We start from the raw sequence: 17,984 nt of genomic DNA, 5'->3' as shown, positions 1-17,984 counted from the left end.
AGTACTCGTATTGGTGTGTTTGAATACCGAAGTGTTTCACAGGTTAAACCTTAGGCTAATGTTCCTTTGCTTGTTACTTTGCCTCGTTATACTTCTTGAGATCCTGGTGGTGATACAATCCTTTAATTCTGCCAGATGCTGGATCCGCTATTAGATAACATCCTGTATGTGGTTTTCTAATTACTACAAATGGTCCGTCGTACAATAGCCTCCATTTTCGATTTCTTTTCAACAACTTCGATGGCTTAAAATGTGTCCGTAAAAGCACCTTTTCATTAATATCATATGTAAGAGCCTTAGATACCTTCTGGTCATAAGACTTCTTGCGTAGATTCGCCTGTACAGCTAAGGATACCAATGCTTGCCTAAGTTCTGCATCTAAATCTAATTCTGGTTCTACAATTTTAGGTATGGGATATAACCATTCATTTCTTTCCTGATGACTCGTCATTAAATCCGCAGGTGTAAAGCCAGTTGAGAAGTGTGGAAGATTGTTGACAATCTGCTCGAATGAAGATACAAAGTCAATCCAACGGGTTTGTCGATTAAGTATGTAGGTTCGAATGTATCTATTGAACTCTTTGAAGATACGTTCGGTGGGATTAGATTGCGGTCTGAAACGAGATATAAGTATTTGTTTGATGCCATGTCTGGCAAGAAAATTGCGCCATTGTCTGCCAGTGAAATTCGATGCATTATCTGATAGAATGGCCTCCGGCTTGCCAAATCGAGGAAAATAGTCTTGCTCGATTCGACGGATGATCGGAAGTGCACTGGATGATTTCACTGCATAAAGTCTCACATGTTTTGTGAAAAGATCCATCAATGCGACTAGGTATTTCACCCCTCCCCTCCCTTGCGGCAGGGGGTCGGCGAGATCAAGGGCCAGAACTTGATTTGGTCTCTCAGTAATAACTGGATTCAGAGGAATTAGGTTCGAATGGTTGAAGGGTTTTGCCTTCTGGCAGATAAGACATGTACTTAACAACTTGTGTATTCGATGGTGCAAGTTTAGTACATAGCATTACGCAGAAATCTTTCGTTTGCATTTTTCAGGTCCATAATGACCCCAGGAAAGATGTGTGTACCAGATAAGGTGTTCAACGTATGCGTGTGGTATACACACACACACCATCTACCAGAGAGGAGATAAGTTCGATGGAATAAAACATCATTGTGTAGTTTATAAAATTTGGACAAGTGGTGATCGGGTTTTGTTAGAGGAAGTTGTTTGACCTTACGCCATTTGGGATCTGTGTCTTGGAGTATACGCATCTGCTTGCAGAGCTGAAGGAAATACTTTCTATGTAGTGGGTCTTTCATTAGAAGAATTCGGTAGTTAGACATCTGCTCGATAAGTTCACTGGACTCGGGAAGTCCTTGCGGCATGCGTGACAAAGCATCCGCGATAATGTTGTTTTTACCCTTGATGTATATTATTTCGAAATCATACTCTTGCAAGAAGAGACTCCATCGTGTAAGACGAGGATGAAGAAGTTTACACGAGAGCAAGAAACTAAGAAACTCAGAAAAGACCTTAATTTTCCGACCATGGATGTAGTAATTGAACCTTTTAAAGGACCATACAATGGCCAGAGCCTCCAACTCTGTCACCGAGTATGACCTCTCACATTCTGTGAGAACCCTACTTGCAAAGCTAATAACTCTTATCTCTTCTTTTCCATCAATTACTTCTATTTGAAACAAACAAGAACCAAGCCCCTGAAATGAAGCATCCGACGAAATACAGAATTCTTTATCCATGTCTGGATGGAACAAAATATTGCTGTTAAGAAATGCTTGTTTAATGCGATCAAAATCTGCCTGACACTCTGGCGTCCAATGCCAGTGAGTATTTTTCTTTAGAAGATCATGCAATGCTTGACTGTTCATCGACTGGTCCGAAATAAACTTTCTGAAAAAGGAAGTCATTCCGAGGAAGCCTTTCAACTGGCGTTTAGAAGAGGGCACAGGAAAGTTTTTAATAGCTGCTAGTTTGTCTGGATCTGGGGTAATTCCCTGTGATGATACAGGATGTCCTAAAAATTTAATCTCGCTTTTACCAAATTTAGACTTATGTAGATTAGCTGTTACTCCATAGTCAACAAACCTCTGGAAAACTTTGCTTTTATGTCTAAATGTTCTTCCCAAGATTTCGTAGCAATCAGTAAGTCATCGACATACACTGTTACTCGATCCAACAGTTCAGGTCCTAATACATGATCAAGTGCAGCTATGAATACACCTGAACTCACATTCAAACCAAATGGAACTACTTTGAATTGGTATGATCTACCTGCAAATATAAACGCTGTATATTTTCGAGACTGTGATGTCATCTTGACCTGCCAGTAGCTCGATCTCAAGTCTACCGATGTGAGGAATTTTACTCCATGAAACCTTTGTAATTGTTCATCCATAGCCTCAGGTCGAGTTCTTACTGGAATAATTATTTTATTTATGTTTCTTGCATCCAAAACTATTCGTGCACTACCATCCTGCTTCAAAACTGGCAATAACGGACTACTGTAAGGTGAGTCTGACGGTTCAATGATTTCCCGCTTAAGCATTTTACGTATCTCATTTTTCACAGCCTCGCGCCTTGCATACGGGACAGAGTACTTTGTCTTGAAAAAAGTAGAATGGGGAGCGACCTTCATGTCATATTCGTAGCCACGTATTACTCCAGGTTTCGAAGAAAAGACATGAAGATACCTCATAAGTAAGTGCAGTAAATCTTGCCTTTGTATGTAATCAAGTTCACTTGATTCGCTTACTTTATTCAAAATCTCTTCTCTAGTCGGAAGTCCGTCATCAGTATCAAAATACGTCCAACTGTTACCCTGTCTTGTCATGTGTGCTTGGTTCAAAAACATTCGCTGTACCAGTCTGCGTACCTTCACTTTGTGCTCAGTGTTGACTCTTTTGACCTTGCCGCGCAACAATTACAGCGTTACCTCCTGTTCACTTACTCGGATTGTACAGATACCCTTTTCTATATCAGTCACTGCCTTATTCTTCCTCAGGAACTCCATTCCTAATAAGCATGACACTGACAAATTCTTAACTACTAGAAATACACACATGAAAGAAGTAGAATTAATCCTTATCGGTACCTGAGCTTGCAAATTGACTCGCTGTGATAAAGATCCTACCGCTCCTGTTACTGAACAACCTTGTACTGGTAACGTTAAAATTTTCATCCCTGCAGAAACTTTCTTAAACATACATAGTGATTAAGCATTTACGTTTGCACCAGTATCAATAATAGCATCTATTGGTGTATTGGCTATGTAAATTTTAGTCATTGCTTGTACTTCGTCTTCCCATACGTCATTCAAGTCTGTCCCAATATTTTCCTGCAACAAATCGTCTCTCAAGTCAGTGTCGCGATCATAACGTATTACGTTAAGTCGTTCAAGGTCGAGTTTGCCCCCATTATGTCCCGCAGCATCCCCAAGGAGGCGAAAAGGTGCTGCCTTTAGTTTTCCGCTTTCTTGTGATGCGACTGATTTGATTCTTCTGTCACATCACTTGTTCATTCTCGCTGGTTTTTTACCCATTGTGTGTGTTGATTTGTGTCAAACCCTTGTTGGTACTGCACTTGGTTACCAGGCTGAAAAATCGGTACATTACTTGCCTGCGTAAAATATACCGGTGGATTGTATTGTTTTCTTGGTTTATTGTTATTGTATCTAAAGTCCTGTTGTGGTGGCGTGTACTGTTGTTGTTGCATGAATGGTTGTTGCTGAGGCGTGTATTGCTGTTGTTGCTGGTGTTATGGCCGCCCGTAGGGTTGTGGTGGAGGTAGCTGACCTCCGCAATTTTGATTGTTGCAACATTTACCCTTGTATTTGTTCCCATTATGGTAGAAGTTAATACCGTTATTGTTTGATTGGTATGGGGCATTCCCGTAATACTGTTGTTGCGTGTTGTATATTGGATTGTACCGTTGGTTGCCGTAATGCTTGTTTTTGTGTTTACCATTACGGTAACCATTGTTTCGGCCTCTATTGCGGTTATTGTACTGTTTGTTTCCGTATTGTGTTTCGTGTGAACCATTTCCATTACTACCGTTTCCATTCGAATACGTGCATGCGTTGTTGTTCTTACGGTTAGCATTCGCACGCGCGTCTTCGTGTATAAGATCGAGCGAATCAAGGACGGATAAAAATGCGTCCTGATCTTGCTCTGACACGCGTATGGAAATGGGTAGTTTTTACTTAAGGATCATAATAACATCTTTTGTTGTTATGGGAGTGTCCCAATATTGTATCTTTCTCAAGTACTTTTCAAAGTACCGGCGAAGTCCGCCACTGCTCGAATGGAAAGGTTCGGCGTTGTAGACCTCTTCGCGTAGGCGTTGCTGAACACCTGCGCTCCAAAATTTGCTTAAAAAGTTCTTCTCAAACTCGCTAAATGTTTTGCACTTATCAACCATCTCGGTTCCCCATATAGCACTTTCTCCTTGTATGTATCCGGTAATGAATTGTATTCTCTGTTTGTCATTCCAGGCAGCTGGAAAGACTCCTGAAAAGTTCTTTAGGAAAACGACTGGATGAATATTTCGCTTTTCCGGTTGGAATGGTTGAAAAACTCTGTGTTTCAATACACTCTCCTCTTTCATGAGGGTTGTGAGTGTCAATTGTTCAGTGTTGTTGTTGTGTGAATCGTTAAATTCGTTTTTCGGTCGCGGAATGTACTGTGGTGTGTTGTGTTGTTGTGTTGTCTGGTATTGATGTTCATCTGGCTCGGAAGGTAGTGAGTGTTTCCCGTCACTCTGGTTATCATACTGTAGTGTTTGAATTTGCTGTTTCAGGTCGGATATCTCATCTGTTACTTGCTTCCGCAATTCCGGCAAATCCCGGGTAAACACTCGTCTAATTTGGCCTAGTTCAGTACGAACAGTGTCTCCTGAACTGCCGGGTGCAGATAACATGTCTAAGGTTGCGGATTTAACATCTTTCAAGTCACGTGTAACCTTCTCCTCAACAAGCTTCTCTTGTACATCAATCCATTCTTTGTAATGTTCGGTAAGTGCTTTAGTGTGCGAAGCAACACTACTGTTAACTCTTTCCTCAATAGTTTGGTCCGAAATGTCATTCGCCATTGCACTTACTTTTGATTCTACAGTGGCTACCGCTGTCGCTAACTCGTCTACCTGCCGTGCAACTGTTTTATACGCAAGTTTTACCGAATCGGTTTCTTTGCGACACGCTTCGATTTGAGTTGTGAGATTCTGACCAATGTTATCAATTTCGTTATTCACAGTGCTTATCTGTGTTGTCAAAGTGGTTACTTGCGCCGTGACGTCACCCTTAACCGAATCTATCTGTGCTGTGAGAGAGCCTACTTGCGTAGTGAGGGTACCTACTTTCGCATCAATGGTGGTATTTACGTCATTCCTAACTGAGTCAATCTGTGTTGTCATATCCGTTTTCAACTCTCATAAAAACTTATGTCTGTCTTTCTCACGTTGTTCGCGATCGCGTTCACGCTGTTCCCTCTCCTGTCTGTCTAGTATCAATTCCTGTAACATTTTGACAATGTCAATTGATACCGTTATAGGGGAGGTGGGTGTTTCCTGCTGAGTGTCGTCCACGTTAGCTACCTCTTGTCTGTCGTCTGTCCTGGCCGTCGTTCCGCGTGAGCGGAGTCGGTAATGTTTGTTAACAGTGCCGTCGCTTTCGTCTGCAGAGTTCGCGCTCGATTGTCCGTCCGCCATAATGAAATTCAACTATTGCCAACTTAAAATGGGTACTGCCAACTGAAATTCTGATTGTCAATTATTCTTGCCGCGCAAGTTAAAGTCGCGGCGCGTTCGTCAAATGTCTAATGTTACGTGGGTAATAACTGACACACGTCTGTAGCAAAAAGACAAGATGGAGTCAACGCCGTTGAAACAATTGATTGCCAACGCTGTTACACAGAAAAGACTGAAATGGCATCCATCTTGAACTTACACGAGAATACTAACTACAGCATAAAACAAATAGTCCAAGCAAAAGGTTACAGAAAATGTTCGAATATTTACGTAGAAAAAAAAGTGTTTTTTTACGTTAAGCTACAGAAAGGATAGAGTGAGGTCGAATTTGAAGGTCAAATGAGCTACTCTTTAGACAGAACTGTGGCAAACGAAAATTTGGTACTCACTCGGCGTTGTCTTCCAAACTGCAAATCTGCGTCTTATTAAATCACAAGATATTTGTGTAAATACCGCGTCCTTCAATATTGCGTATATTTGTTGCTCATCCGTAATTTTATGCAGCATTGGGTTCCAAAGAGCGATACATGAAATAAGACAATCATATATTAGTACCGTGACACTTTCAATATTTTAGTCAAGTCCCAGTTCGGGCGACAGATCTGGTATGATTTTTTTTTTTTTTTTTAGTAATTTAATTGAAAGCTTTGTTGCTTTGGTAAAAATAATATTGGTTCTTTTTGTCGTGACAGAATAAATTACTATTAATCACACCAGATTTGTCGGAGAACAGCAGCAAGATGTGTAATTGATCCAGCTTTAAGAAATTCTATTACCTTTTAGCGGAAAATTCGTGCGGTACTCTCCGACGTTAGAAAAGTAGTAGTGTTCCGTTCGGAGCAGGAGGCCGCTGTCTTTTCTCATTCCCGATATCGAAAATTACTAAAAAATGAACAGAAACTTTTTTTTCGGAGGAAAATCGCGTGGAGAAAACAGACAGAAGTTACATGAAAGAAACCTAAGGGACCAACTAATTGGATTTGTACGAACATATAAACGGAACTGAGAGAACTTGGAATAAATACTATAACGATGTCGTCACGACAACCTCCTGTTCCGACAGAACACACGCTGGATCATACGCTTCATAAATCTTTTAAACAGAAAAGATTATCACAAGTATAATTAATGAAAATAAGGTTGAGAGATTTTCTTTGAAATTAAATAAACTTCAAGGCTTCAAGTATTATATTATGAGACGGAAACTTACATTAACATGGCCACCCATTGTGGCGGTGGAACGAATTTTCATGATACGCATTCTCGCTTGTTTGTGGCTACATATATTTTTTAATCACTTAAACTCTTAAATTTACAATAAAATGATTTTATCAGTATGGAGCACAATACTTTTGCGTCCGACTCGCAACACATTCACAGAAGAACAGCTAGAGAGCGGCGCGGCTCCCTGCAGAAGTAAAAATTGGCAATTGTTATTTTGAAAGATAGGTGCACGTTTTTTTACTGATCGATAGCAGCGTATAACAGTTTATAGCTATCGTGATGTTATGCGCTTTTCAGGAGCGCGGCAAAGATATCTGGTTACAACATTCATTGGTATATGTTAAAAGTTCGCACATACTGACGCGAATACAGAAAAAAAACTTTTACATGTTAAAAATCGCAGTGATAAAGGCTGTAATGTCACAACGTGAAGCAAGGAGAGATTTGTGGCCCTTTGACGAATAAACCGACTGGTCTCGGTTATTCTCCACCTAGGGGGTACCACACTTATATTTCATGTACCCTCTCCCTCTTCTACTATCCTATTTAGCCAATAAGGGATGGTCAGTTTTCTTCTGCTGTCTAACATGCAAAGAATGACATGGAACCTAGTCAATAGAAATTTTCCTTCTATTTTGATATTGTACTTTCTTAACACTTAAACGGCTGTAGAAGCAAAGGAAACCTTTTGATGACGGATTATACAAAAAGAACTAAAACAACTATACATAAAACTGAACAAGTGAAAACCATTAGATGACGCAATCATACTGCACCGTGCGAAAAAACTTGAATAAGAGCGATGGAAAAGGACAGAATTCACTGCGCGCGAGATTTCAGCGAGAGCAACGAGCAGTCAAATGTATTGAGATGCGCAACCGCACTTAAAGCTGAGCTTACAGTAACAACTGTATGCGAAGCGGCTAATAACTGATCATAGGGGCAGAGTAGGAAAAATGCACAGTCAAGGTCAGTGTCCCCTTTAAGAACAGCAGGCTACAGCCGAGATGCGAAAAGACACACTGCGCACAGGGACGGAAACCATTTTAGAATTTAAGCGAATATGAATCCACGGGGCGCGCAGCCAACTGGACAAAACAGAAGCGATACGAAATGGAGTACCTATCAGCTGTTTACTATAATGTAAATCAGCTACGCATAAGAACGACTAGAGACATTTATTCCAAAGCCGGAGACTCTACTGTAAAGAACACTTGTATTAAGAGTATATCATTAGGTTAAGCGTATGTAGTTTTAAGAAAAGAAGTGCATCGACGGCAATAAACTATGAGAAGGATAGAGTACGCTAAATTTGCGAACTTAATATGGGCAATTTAATGTCTATGCTTAGAAATAATTATAAAGATTCAATGTAGAAAAGAATATACACAGGAAATTACCTATCCGACTATATACAATAGGATTAAGACAATTTAGAAAGAGAAGTAATAACATGTACACTTAAAAGAACGCGATTACCACAGAACTTAAGGACGAATATACATCACGTAAGTAAGCGACGATGAGAAAGGTAGAATGAAATACACACATAGAAAAATGCGTGAAATTGAGACGTAAACTATTAAATAACATATCGTACAAGATTTAGCTGGAGGGGCAGTTGTGCACTTATAGAACTACACATCAAAAGGGAGAATACATATCTAGAAATCTGATATTACAGGACTCACTTATGGTAGTTGCTATTAATGAGATATTACCTTATAGGTAAAACATACGAAGCAAAACAGAAATGGGAACATGAATTGCACAACGCGGGAGAGATAAGTTAAGTAAATACGAAAACAAACCCATACACACACAACGAAATTACATAAAGTTTAAAAAATAATTGAGGTAAGTACTGTGTTTAAAAAGCGATATGGAGAAATAAATGAAATTTCACTGCTGGATAATACTTGGACGTAGAGAGAGAGAGTGAAAGATTTTAGATTCACTTGGAGGTATTAATTAGTTAATCTACGTTTGTGGTGATATATCATACATGGAATGAAACTAGGAAGAGTGGTAGAGTAGTGTGATTTTCTTTGTATTTGTAGGAAGAAATAAATAGGGCGGTGGTGCCTGTGTGAGAACCCCATAGGTAATATGTGGGTATAAATGAAGATTTATGTGGAAGATGTTTAATGAATAATTATATGGATATACGTGTATACGGCAATGAATACGAAGATGGATATTACAGCGGTTCCTAGGAAACGACCACGAAAAAGACGTAAAAAAAGGAATAGATTATATAGTTTTAAGTCTTAGAATGAATGACTGTAGGAGTGTGGAAAGCGAAGTATGATGATACGTGTATGGTAAATAATTGTGATGAAGTAGTGAAGAGTAAAGAAGAGACAGTGAAGTCAATAGTACAAAGGGACACGGCACATTAAACGTACATCATAGCACAGTAATTTGCCACTCATACATCAGAATGAAAAACAACTTAATGTGAAAACTATTTCCTATACAGCTTGAGTAACTATACGGTGAATATAAATGAAAATATTATACACAATTCGTACGAGGGATGAACACAAAGAGCAGGGAAACAATATTTCCTACAACGGGTTCCTAACACACGCAGAAGCGAAAGAAGTACATTTAGCATAAGCACCTTCTTCTTTAGCGGAAATAAACTATGAGTGGAATTACATATGACGAAAATACAGTAAAATAACCGGTCACACGTTTCAAAAGTAAACATGTATATGTCGTCGCACCAATAAAGCAGATATACAGCTTGAAATATGTGTACATGAATGTGAAATATTACGACGATTAACAAGTAGTGATGAAGTGAAGATTGTCAAGGGATAAAACATTCCCCATACTCGCTCACAAACGAGTACTTGTAAATATTGTACATAGTATGAAGATTTATCAAACGCCAAGATAGAATAAGTACACTAACGATGCACTATAAGTAGCAATCCTAGAAGTAGCTTGATCTCTTAAGCAGACCCTAACAAATCCTCCTTTTTGCATGTAGTGAGTAATGCTGTAACGTATTTTCTATGTGTAGTTGTGAAGGCAAAAATGTGCAGGAGGTCGATCCTACACGACAAGAAATGAAAAATACAAATATTCAGAATAAATGCCAGATTCCTTCTAATTTATATATTAGTATGTAAGATGGTGCCTGTCATGAAGTCTATATATGAAATGTCAATGTGAATTATACATTTATTGGTCAAATTTATTACTGTCGAAGTCTATGTCTACGAAAAATTTTCTAAGTGCAGTTGTGAAGGTAAAAATGCTCAGGAAGTCGGTCCAGCAAGGCAACATAAGAAAATGCTAATATTCAGAATGAATGCAAGATTACTTGTAATTTACATATTATTGTATAAGATAGTGCATGTAATGTAGTTCATACATGAAATTTGAATGTGAATTATACATTTATTTGTCAACTTTATCATTGTCAACGTCTATGTCTATGTAAAACGTATGTACTATTCTCAATTATATGTGAAATTTTATTCTTGAAGAAGAACCATTTATGAATGTATGTAAGTGCAACGCCACGGACGAGTAAAATACTCCCACGTGTGAAGTGATACAAAAATAGTAAGAGTGGATAACAGTGAAAATAACGGCTGAGCCGTGATAAGAGTAAACGCTACAGCCTAGAGAAATGAATACAGTACGTGTGATGCGTGTGCGTGGGGAAAGCAGAGGAAATCCTTATAACTACTAATTGATGTGTGAGTACAACCAAACTACAACGCACGACGGAAGACAGTGCCGAATCCTGCACTGGCGGAAAACTTCGCCCGGGTGCTAGATGAGGTATTGGTGTATATCGGGTTGAGTGTAGGAAATGAATCCGTCGTATCCAGTCTCCGGATTGGAGGGCATACACAACACCGACTTCATAAGCCTGGAGCGACATTACGATGGATTCACGATCAGTGCCACTTCTTACGTGGCACTTGCGTCAATGCGACGGGCGCGTTAAACAATGAGCTGCTGCTGGCGATATGTACAGCGAACAATGAGAGAGTGCGTGCCGAAAGGACACCTTCTCAGAAATGTCAATGAACCGAAAGCAGCTGAGAAAAACAAGTTTAAAAACAGGGTGGAATGACAATTTGAGAAATTTAAAATTTTTCCCCTGTTCGTGCCATATAGGTTAACAAATGTATGGATAAATAACAAACAAAGGCGGTAGCACAATATGGATGTGCAAATATGTATTATAAATGTTCGTGAATGTGTATGAGTTTGCATTGGACAAAGAAATGTAGTTTTGTTAATACACTTGTAGTAGCATAAGGGTACTTATTAAAACTCCTGTGACTCGCACCAAGTGACCAAGCTATGGGCCCCTACGTAAATAAGGCTACTGTATACTATCTCCCCCAATAAAGAGAACTATTTCGGACAGAATACAGTAGGAGGGCATTTATGAAGTACCATTTGCGTTTCTTGCTTTTATATTTTCGTTTCCTTCAAAGGCAAAGAAAAAAGGTGAAGCGATAGCCCAGCGTAGGGCCTGCGCCTAATGTCATGTATTTTTGATTTTCAAATGTTAAAAAACAAAAGATGTTTTCCTGTACCTCGGTAAGCGGTAGGACTCACTCTTTGTTAAAGAAATGAGGTAGATACACGTTATTTTAGAGCGAAATCGGCGGTAGCACTTTTACTTCAGAGAATAAGTAAAAAGTCTGTGTTTTTATGTGCATTGAAGAAAAGATTATAGTATTATTTTACTAACTGAAAGATTGTATGAGTCATTATTCCAAGTAGTACTGCAACATATATAAAAGCCCAAGAAGCCCACCTGTGTACTTCGGAGTTATCACGAAGATCCGATTACAATATCATGGACAACGTCAAGATTTTGTAGGGGGACAGGGCGATCGGACGTAGCATTATTAATCGGTACGCGTAAATCTGCAAGAAGAGAAAGATTATTTCCATTAGTGGAATCAATATGAAAAGGTTTCTTCCCCATTTACTGGCATATCTCAGCTTATTGTGCTTGTCCTACACGCCGAAAAATTTATCTGATTATTTCCATATATATAAAGATTTATTATCATCTTTTTTATTATATTATAGCAGCAAGGAATATTATTAAGGTTGACGAGCAACATTACTCCGTAGCCCACACGCTCGTGGAAAGAGACTGTTTCGCACCTGTTAGATAATCTTTTCGAGTATAATTACAAGAGCTCCAATTATTACTGCTTGTGACTTTTTTGCAGGTCTCAGTGTATTGAACATCGGCGAAACTCACAGTTGCTATGTCCTCTGGTTGATCTGCACTCTGCTTTTGTCACCAGTAGCAGTCTCAATTTCTTTAGAATGGAACAGTAATTTTGTATTGTCCTGTAAGAAACTTATAAATTTCGGACGTTAGACAAGTTATCAGAAATACTACATATAGTCTTAAAAGAAACCGAAGGAATCAGAGATTGAACATTATTCGATTCCTCATTGTGATCGCAGCATTCTCTGCGGAGACGCCGCTCTTCGAATTCAGGCATACAATGTTCGCCTGGAGGAAACAACATTGTTATGCTGCTGAATGACCAATTACACGAACGTCTGCCACAGGAAATTATACTGATCTAATTCTGAGGATTATATTGATAAAGCAAAGCGAGCCGTTCCCATCGTGTCCGGCGATATGAAAAGGAGACTTTGAATGCATGTCAACGTCAAACACAAATGAGGTACTACCTTCGGACTACGCTGTTAAAACGACAGTAACATTACAGTCCATTAAATTAGAACCCTGGCCTAGATTTTAGGAACAATTAGAAAGCAACATTGTTTCTCCACTATTATTAAACATGTCTTCCTTCGAGGCTGTTTCGAAGCTGAAACTAAGATTCTCCTCGATGATATCGGCATAACCGCTAACACTTACCAGAATACCACGAAAATTCTACGGGAACGCTACGGAGAGAGTAACGGAATCATTCCGGCGCTCCAAGATTAACTGGAAGCGATTGTGCGTTTTCTGTTCGTATCCCAGGAAAACCTCAGTGCAATATTCGTGGAATGTATTTGTGGAATACAGGGATTAAAACCGATAGGGGTAGTGATCAATGCCTAGGACAAAGTCTTAGCTCCGAAGGAATTGTCCACCTTCCCAGAATAAATCTGCGTAAAAAGGCGTAATTTCTCCGAAGGAGACCTTTAAAATCAATGGAATTTCCAGAAGAAGAAGTAGACGGAGCGCTCATATCTCAGACAATCCGATAAGACGTATAGTCCTACTCAAGCGTGCTACCCTCGCCTTCTGCTCTTAATAAACAGTCCACATAAATTCCTCTAAGCACATTAATAAACTAAAAGCGGAATCGTATTGCGTGTTCCGCGCACAACTCGGTCATTCAGCCCGGACTGCTAAATCGTATTAAAAATACAGGACTGTCTCAAGATATTGAAGTTGTATAACCTCTGTTTCCTGTGCCTCAGACAAGGCCATAATTTTTAAAACTTCTTGAGAAAAGGCAGAGCTTTCTTCTCATACTGTGAATGCAACCAGCACAAATACATTTGTGACTTTGTTTATTTTAGAGAAGAAACGAAGTCTAGTTTAGTGATAAAAGTAAACACAGAATGCCTTGACTGCATGTACCTGTGCGTCAATTTTACAAGATCCACAGGGGAGAGAAAATTTACTGAAATGACCCTTATACATTGCATTCTGGACACTGGCAACCAGTCTGCTTTTGACTGCCAGTCTGAATTTAGAATTGTTCCGTACTCGAATCCTGACGATCGGAAATTGAGTCCTCAGTTACAACATCTGAACCAGGCAGACTAGCCTGCCTCAGTTTAAGAAGTACATGAAATAACGACCACAACAGTATCATGGCCTTTAACAATTCATATTCCTTCACCATACACGTGATATCACATCTACTCAAAACGAATGTAGCCTGTCAATTGCCTATCTCGTTGACAAACATACATTCGCTTTCATTAATCTACTTACAGGAGCCGACCAGTACTGGTGAGTGTTCATGACCCATCGCCCCTTCGAATATCTCCGCTACGGTCGCAGGTTCGAATCCTGCCTCGGGCATGGATGTGTGTGATGTCTTTAGGTTAGTTAGGTTTAAGTAGTTCTAAGTTCTAGGGGACTGATGACCTCAGAAGTTTAGTCCCATAGTGCTCAGAGCCATTTGAACCATTTTTGAACTTAGTGGGAGTCGAGCACGCTCAAGAATCCACTCAGCCGTTAATGTTACTAAACGCGCGTCGCAAGAGCCAACGGGTGACAACAGCTCGAGTTCTTGGGAAATTGGAACCGATAGATATTGACTCAGAAGTGGAAACATCAATGAGCACGAGAGATTTCTCCATTCTGAACAAGTTCTCGGTGTGAAGTAATTCGTCTTACATCTTAGTCCATATTTGTTCTTCATAATAACTTCCGAAACGCTGAAAGATGTTCTGCTGCATTGATAACGCGATTGCTGAAACACATAAAGCTGAGACACGCTTAACACATTCATACGTTAGAAATCATCACGTAAGACCATATTAACTCCTGCAAAATCGTATACTTAATCGTTTCATCTGCCGCATCACTGTCCGAAAATAAACGCAACGAACTATTAAATGACGAATGATGGAGCTGCTTATGAGAAAGGCGAACCATCGTTTACTACTGATTTAGTAACTGGTCTTAACCTCCTATCAGAAGTAATAGCTTTGATTCCATAATTCCACTTACGATGTTTGCCAGCGTAGCCGATATCACAAAAGCCTTTCCTCTGGACCAGGATGATCGAGATCTCACGAGATTCCTATGGTATAAGTCCTCCAGAGCAAAACCTCACAATCTATTCGCACATGCAGTCCCTTCCTGTTCACGTCAACTCTCAGGGAAATAGCAACCACTTACAGGTTAAAACTTTCCACTGCTGGAGGTTTCATACTTAAAGAATATGTACATGGATGACGTCGCAGCTGGAACCGAAGCACGGGATGGATTGGTGTGTCTGTACTATGAGCTGATCTCGTTTGGTGCAAGAGATATTTTTTTGGGTCATCAATCTTCTGATTAGTTTCAGGCGGCCCGCCGCGAATTTCTCTCCAGTGCCAACCTCTTCAAATTTAAGCACCACTTGTAACCTACGTCCTCAACTATTTGCTGGATGTACTCTGTCTTCCTCTGCAGTTTTTTCCCTCTACAGCTCCATGGGAAACATTCCCCTTTGTCTCACCAGATGTCCTATCTTGTTGTTCCTTCTCCTTGTCAGTATTTTCCACATATTCCTTTTCTTTCCGATTCTGCGCGAAACCTCCTCATACCTTATCCTGTCAGTTCACCTAGTTTTCAACATTCGTCTGTAGCACCACATCTCAAATGCTTCGATTCTCTTCTGTTTTCCCACGGTCCATGTCTCACTAGCACACAATTCTGTGCTACCAACGTACATGGACACAAATTTTTTCCTCAAATTAAGGCCTATGTTTGATACTACTAGACTGCCCTTGATCATAAATGCCCTTTTATTTTGCTGCCTAGGTAGCAGAATTCCTTAACTCCATCTACTTCTCAACTATCAGTCCTGATGTTAAGCTTCTCGCTGTTCTCATTTCTGCTACTTCTCATTAATTTCGTCCTATTTACTTCAGTCTATATCTTGCCGAGAGGTTCTAGGCACATCAGTCCTGAACCGCGCTGCTGCTACCGTCGTAGGTTCGAATCCTGCCTCTGACATGGACGGGTGTGATATCTTTAGGTTAGTTAGGTTTAAGTAGATCTAAGTCTTGGGGACTGATGACCTCAGATGTTAAGTCCTATTGTGCTTAGAGCCATTTTTTTTTAGTCCATATTTTGTACGCATTCAGCAGATCATGTAATTCTTCTTCACTTTCACTCAGGATAGCAATGTCATCAGCGAATCTTATGATTGTTATCCTTTCTCCTTGAATTTTAATTCCACCCCTGAGCTTTTCCTTTATTTGCACCAATGCTTCTTCGATGCACAGATTGAACAGTAAGGGCGAAGGGCTAAATTCTTGTCTTACATCCTTTTTAATCGGAGCACTTCGTTCTTGGTCGTCCACTTTTATTATTTCCTCTTACCTTTTGTACGTATTATATATTACTAGTCTCTCTCTATAGATTGCTCCTATTTTTCTCAGAGTTTCTAACATTTTCCGAATTTTTAAATTTTTAAATGCTTTTTCCAGGTCGCTTTTGTGAGGTCCTATGAATGTGCCTTGACTTTCCTTTAGTCTTGCTTCTATTATCAACCGCAAAGTGAGAATTGCCTGCTTAATGCGAAACTGATCGTCATCTAATACATCCTGAATTTTCTTTTCCATTCTTCTGTATATTATTCTTGTCAAAAACTAGGATGCATGGGCTCTTAAGCGGACTGTCCACTAATTCTAGCACATGTGAGCTCTTGCAGTCTTCGGAATTGTGCGTATGATATTTTTCCGAAAGTTAGATGGTATGTCACCAAACCCATACATTCTACACACCATCGTGAACATCCGTTTTGTTGCTACTTCCTCCAATGACTTTAGAAATTCTGATGGGAATTTATCTATCCCTTCTGCTTGATTTGATCTTAAGTCCTCTAATCCGATACTGGATCGTCTAGCTCCTAGAAATCGACTCCTGTTTCTTCTTCTATCACATCAGACAAATCGTCCTCCTCATAGAGGCCTTCAATAACTCATTCCACCTAACCGTTCTCCCCTCTGTATTTAGCAGTGGAATTCACGTTGCACTCTAAATGTTACCAAATTTGCTATTAATTTCAACGAAGGTTATTTTGACTTTTCTATATGCTGAGTGAGTCCTTCCGACAACAACTTCTTTTTAGATTGCTGTACATTTTTCTTGCAGCAATTTTGTCTTAGCTTCCCTGCACTTCTTATTTATTTCATTCTTCAGCCACTTGCATTTCTGTATTCCTGAATTTTCTTGAACATTTTGTACTTCCTTCTTTCATCAACTACTGAAGAATTTCTTCTGTTAATCATGGTTTCTTCGCTGTTACCTTCTTTGTATCTTCGTTTTTCTTTCCAGCTTCTGTGGTTCCCCTTTTTGAGATGTCCATCCTCTTCAAATATACTGCATACTGAGCTATCCCTTATTGCTGTATCTAGAGCCTTAGAGAACATCAAGCGCATCTCATCATTTCGTATTACTTCTGTTTGTACTCTTGTAATTAGTAACGTTGTCAATACGTTGCAACTGTCAGCCCTGATCAAAACACTATCCTTTTTGTTGTGTAATATCGTAGGTAAACGAACTCGAACGTGCTCATATGGAGTGATCTTCTGCCAACACAGTAAGCGAAATGTCTGGTATTTCAAGAGGCACCGTTCGGAAGATTTATAAGGCATACGGGGAAAGCGGAGAAACATCATCCGCCAAGTCACCCGGGACGAAAGTGTTTGTTGAGTGACCTTGACAGACGATCATTGAAGAGGCATGTGACGAAAAATAAGAGGTCAACAACGGCAAAAGTATAGTTCTGAATGTCGCACTCGCGAACCATGTCATCACCAGAAAAATATGAAGGGAGCTCTGTTAGCGGGGAATAGCTGGGCGAGATGGCATTCCAAAACCATTCATCACTGACACAAATGCCCGTAACAGTTTGACGTGGTACTGAAGCCTAACAAACTCGTCTGTGGGGCAAAGAAGCAAAGTAATTTGGACGGATGAGTCTTGGTTCACATTGTTTCCCACTTATGGCCAGGTTTAAGTCCCAAAAATGAAACAAGGCACGGAATCTGTGATCATTTGGACAGCTATATCTTGGTATTCAGTGGCACCTAAGAGTACTCTGTCAGGTCAAAATACTATCAATGGTTGTGTGAACATTTGGCCTGATGAGCTTCATCACACGGTGAAATGTTTATTCGCAAATGGTGATGCCGTTTTCGAAGACGATTGGGCCTTTGCTCATACATCTCCCATCATCCAGGACTGGTTTTACAAGAACGGGGATGAACTGTCGCATCTTCCCTTGGCCATCACAGT

Source organism: Schistocerca serialis, chromosome 7 (assembly GCF_023864345.2).
Source record: "Schistocerca serialis cubense isolate TAMUIC-IGC-003099 chromosome 7, iqSchSeri2.2, whole genome shotgun sequence".
In the NCBI taxonomy this organism is placed as follows: Eukaryota; Metazoa; Arthropoda; class Insecta; order Orthoptera; family Acrididae; genus Schistocerca; species Schistocerca serialis.
The sequence above is the reverse complement of the archived record's forward strand: the minus strand, read 5'-3'. Positions refer to the sequence as shown.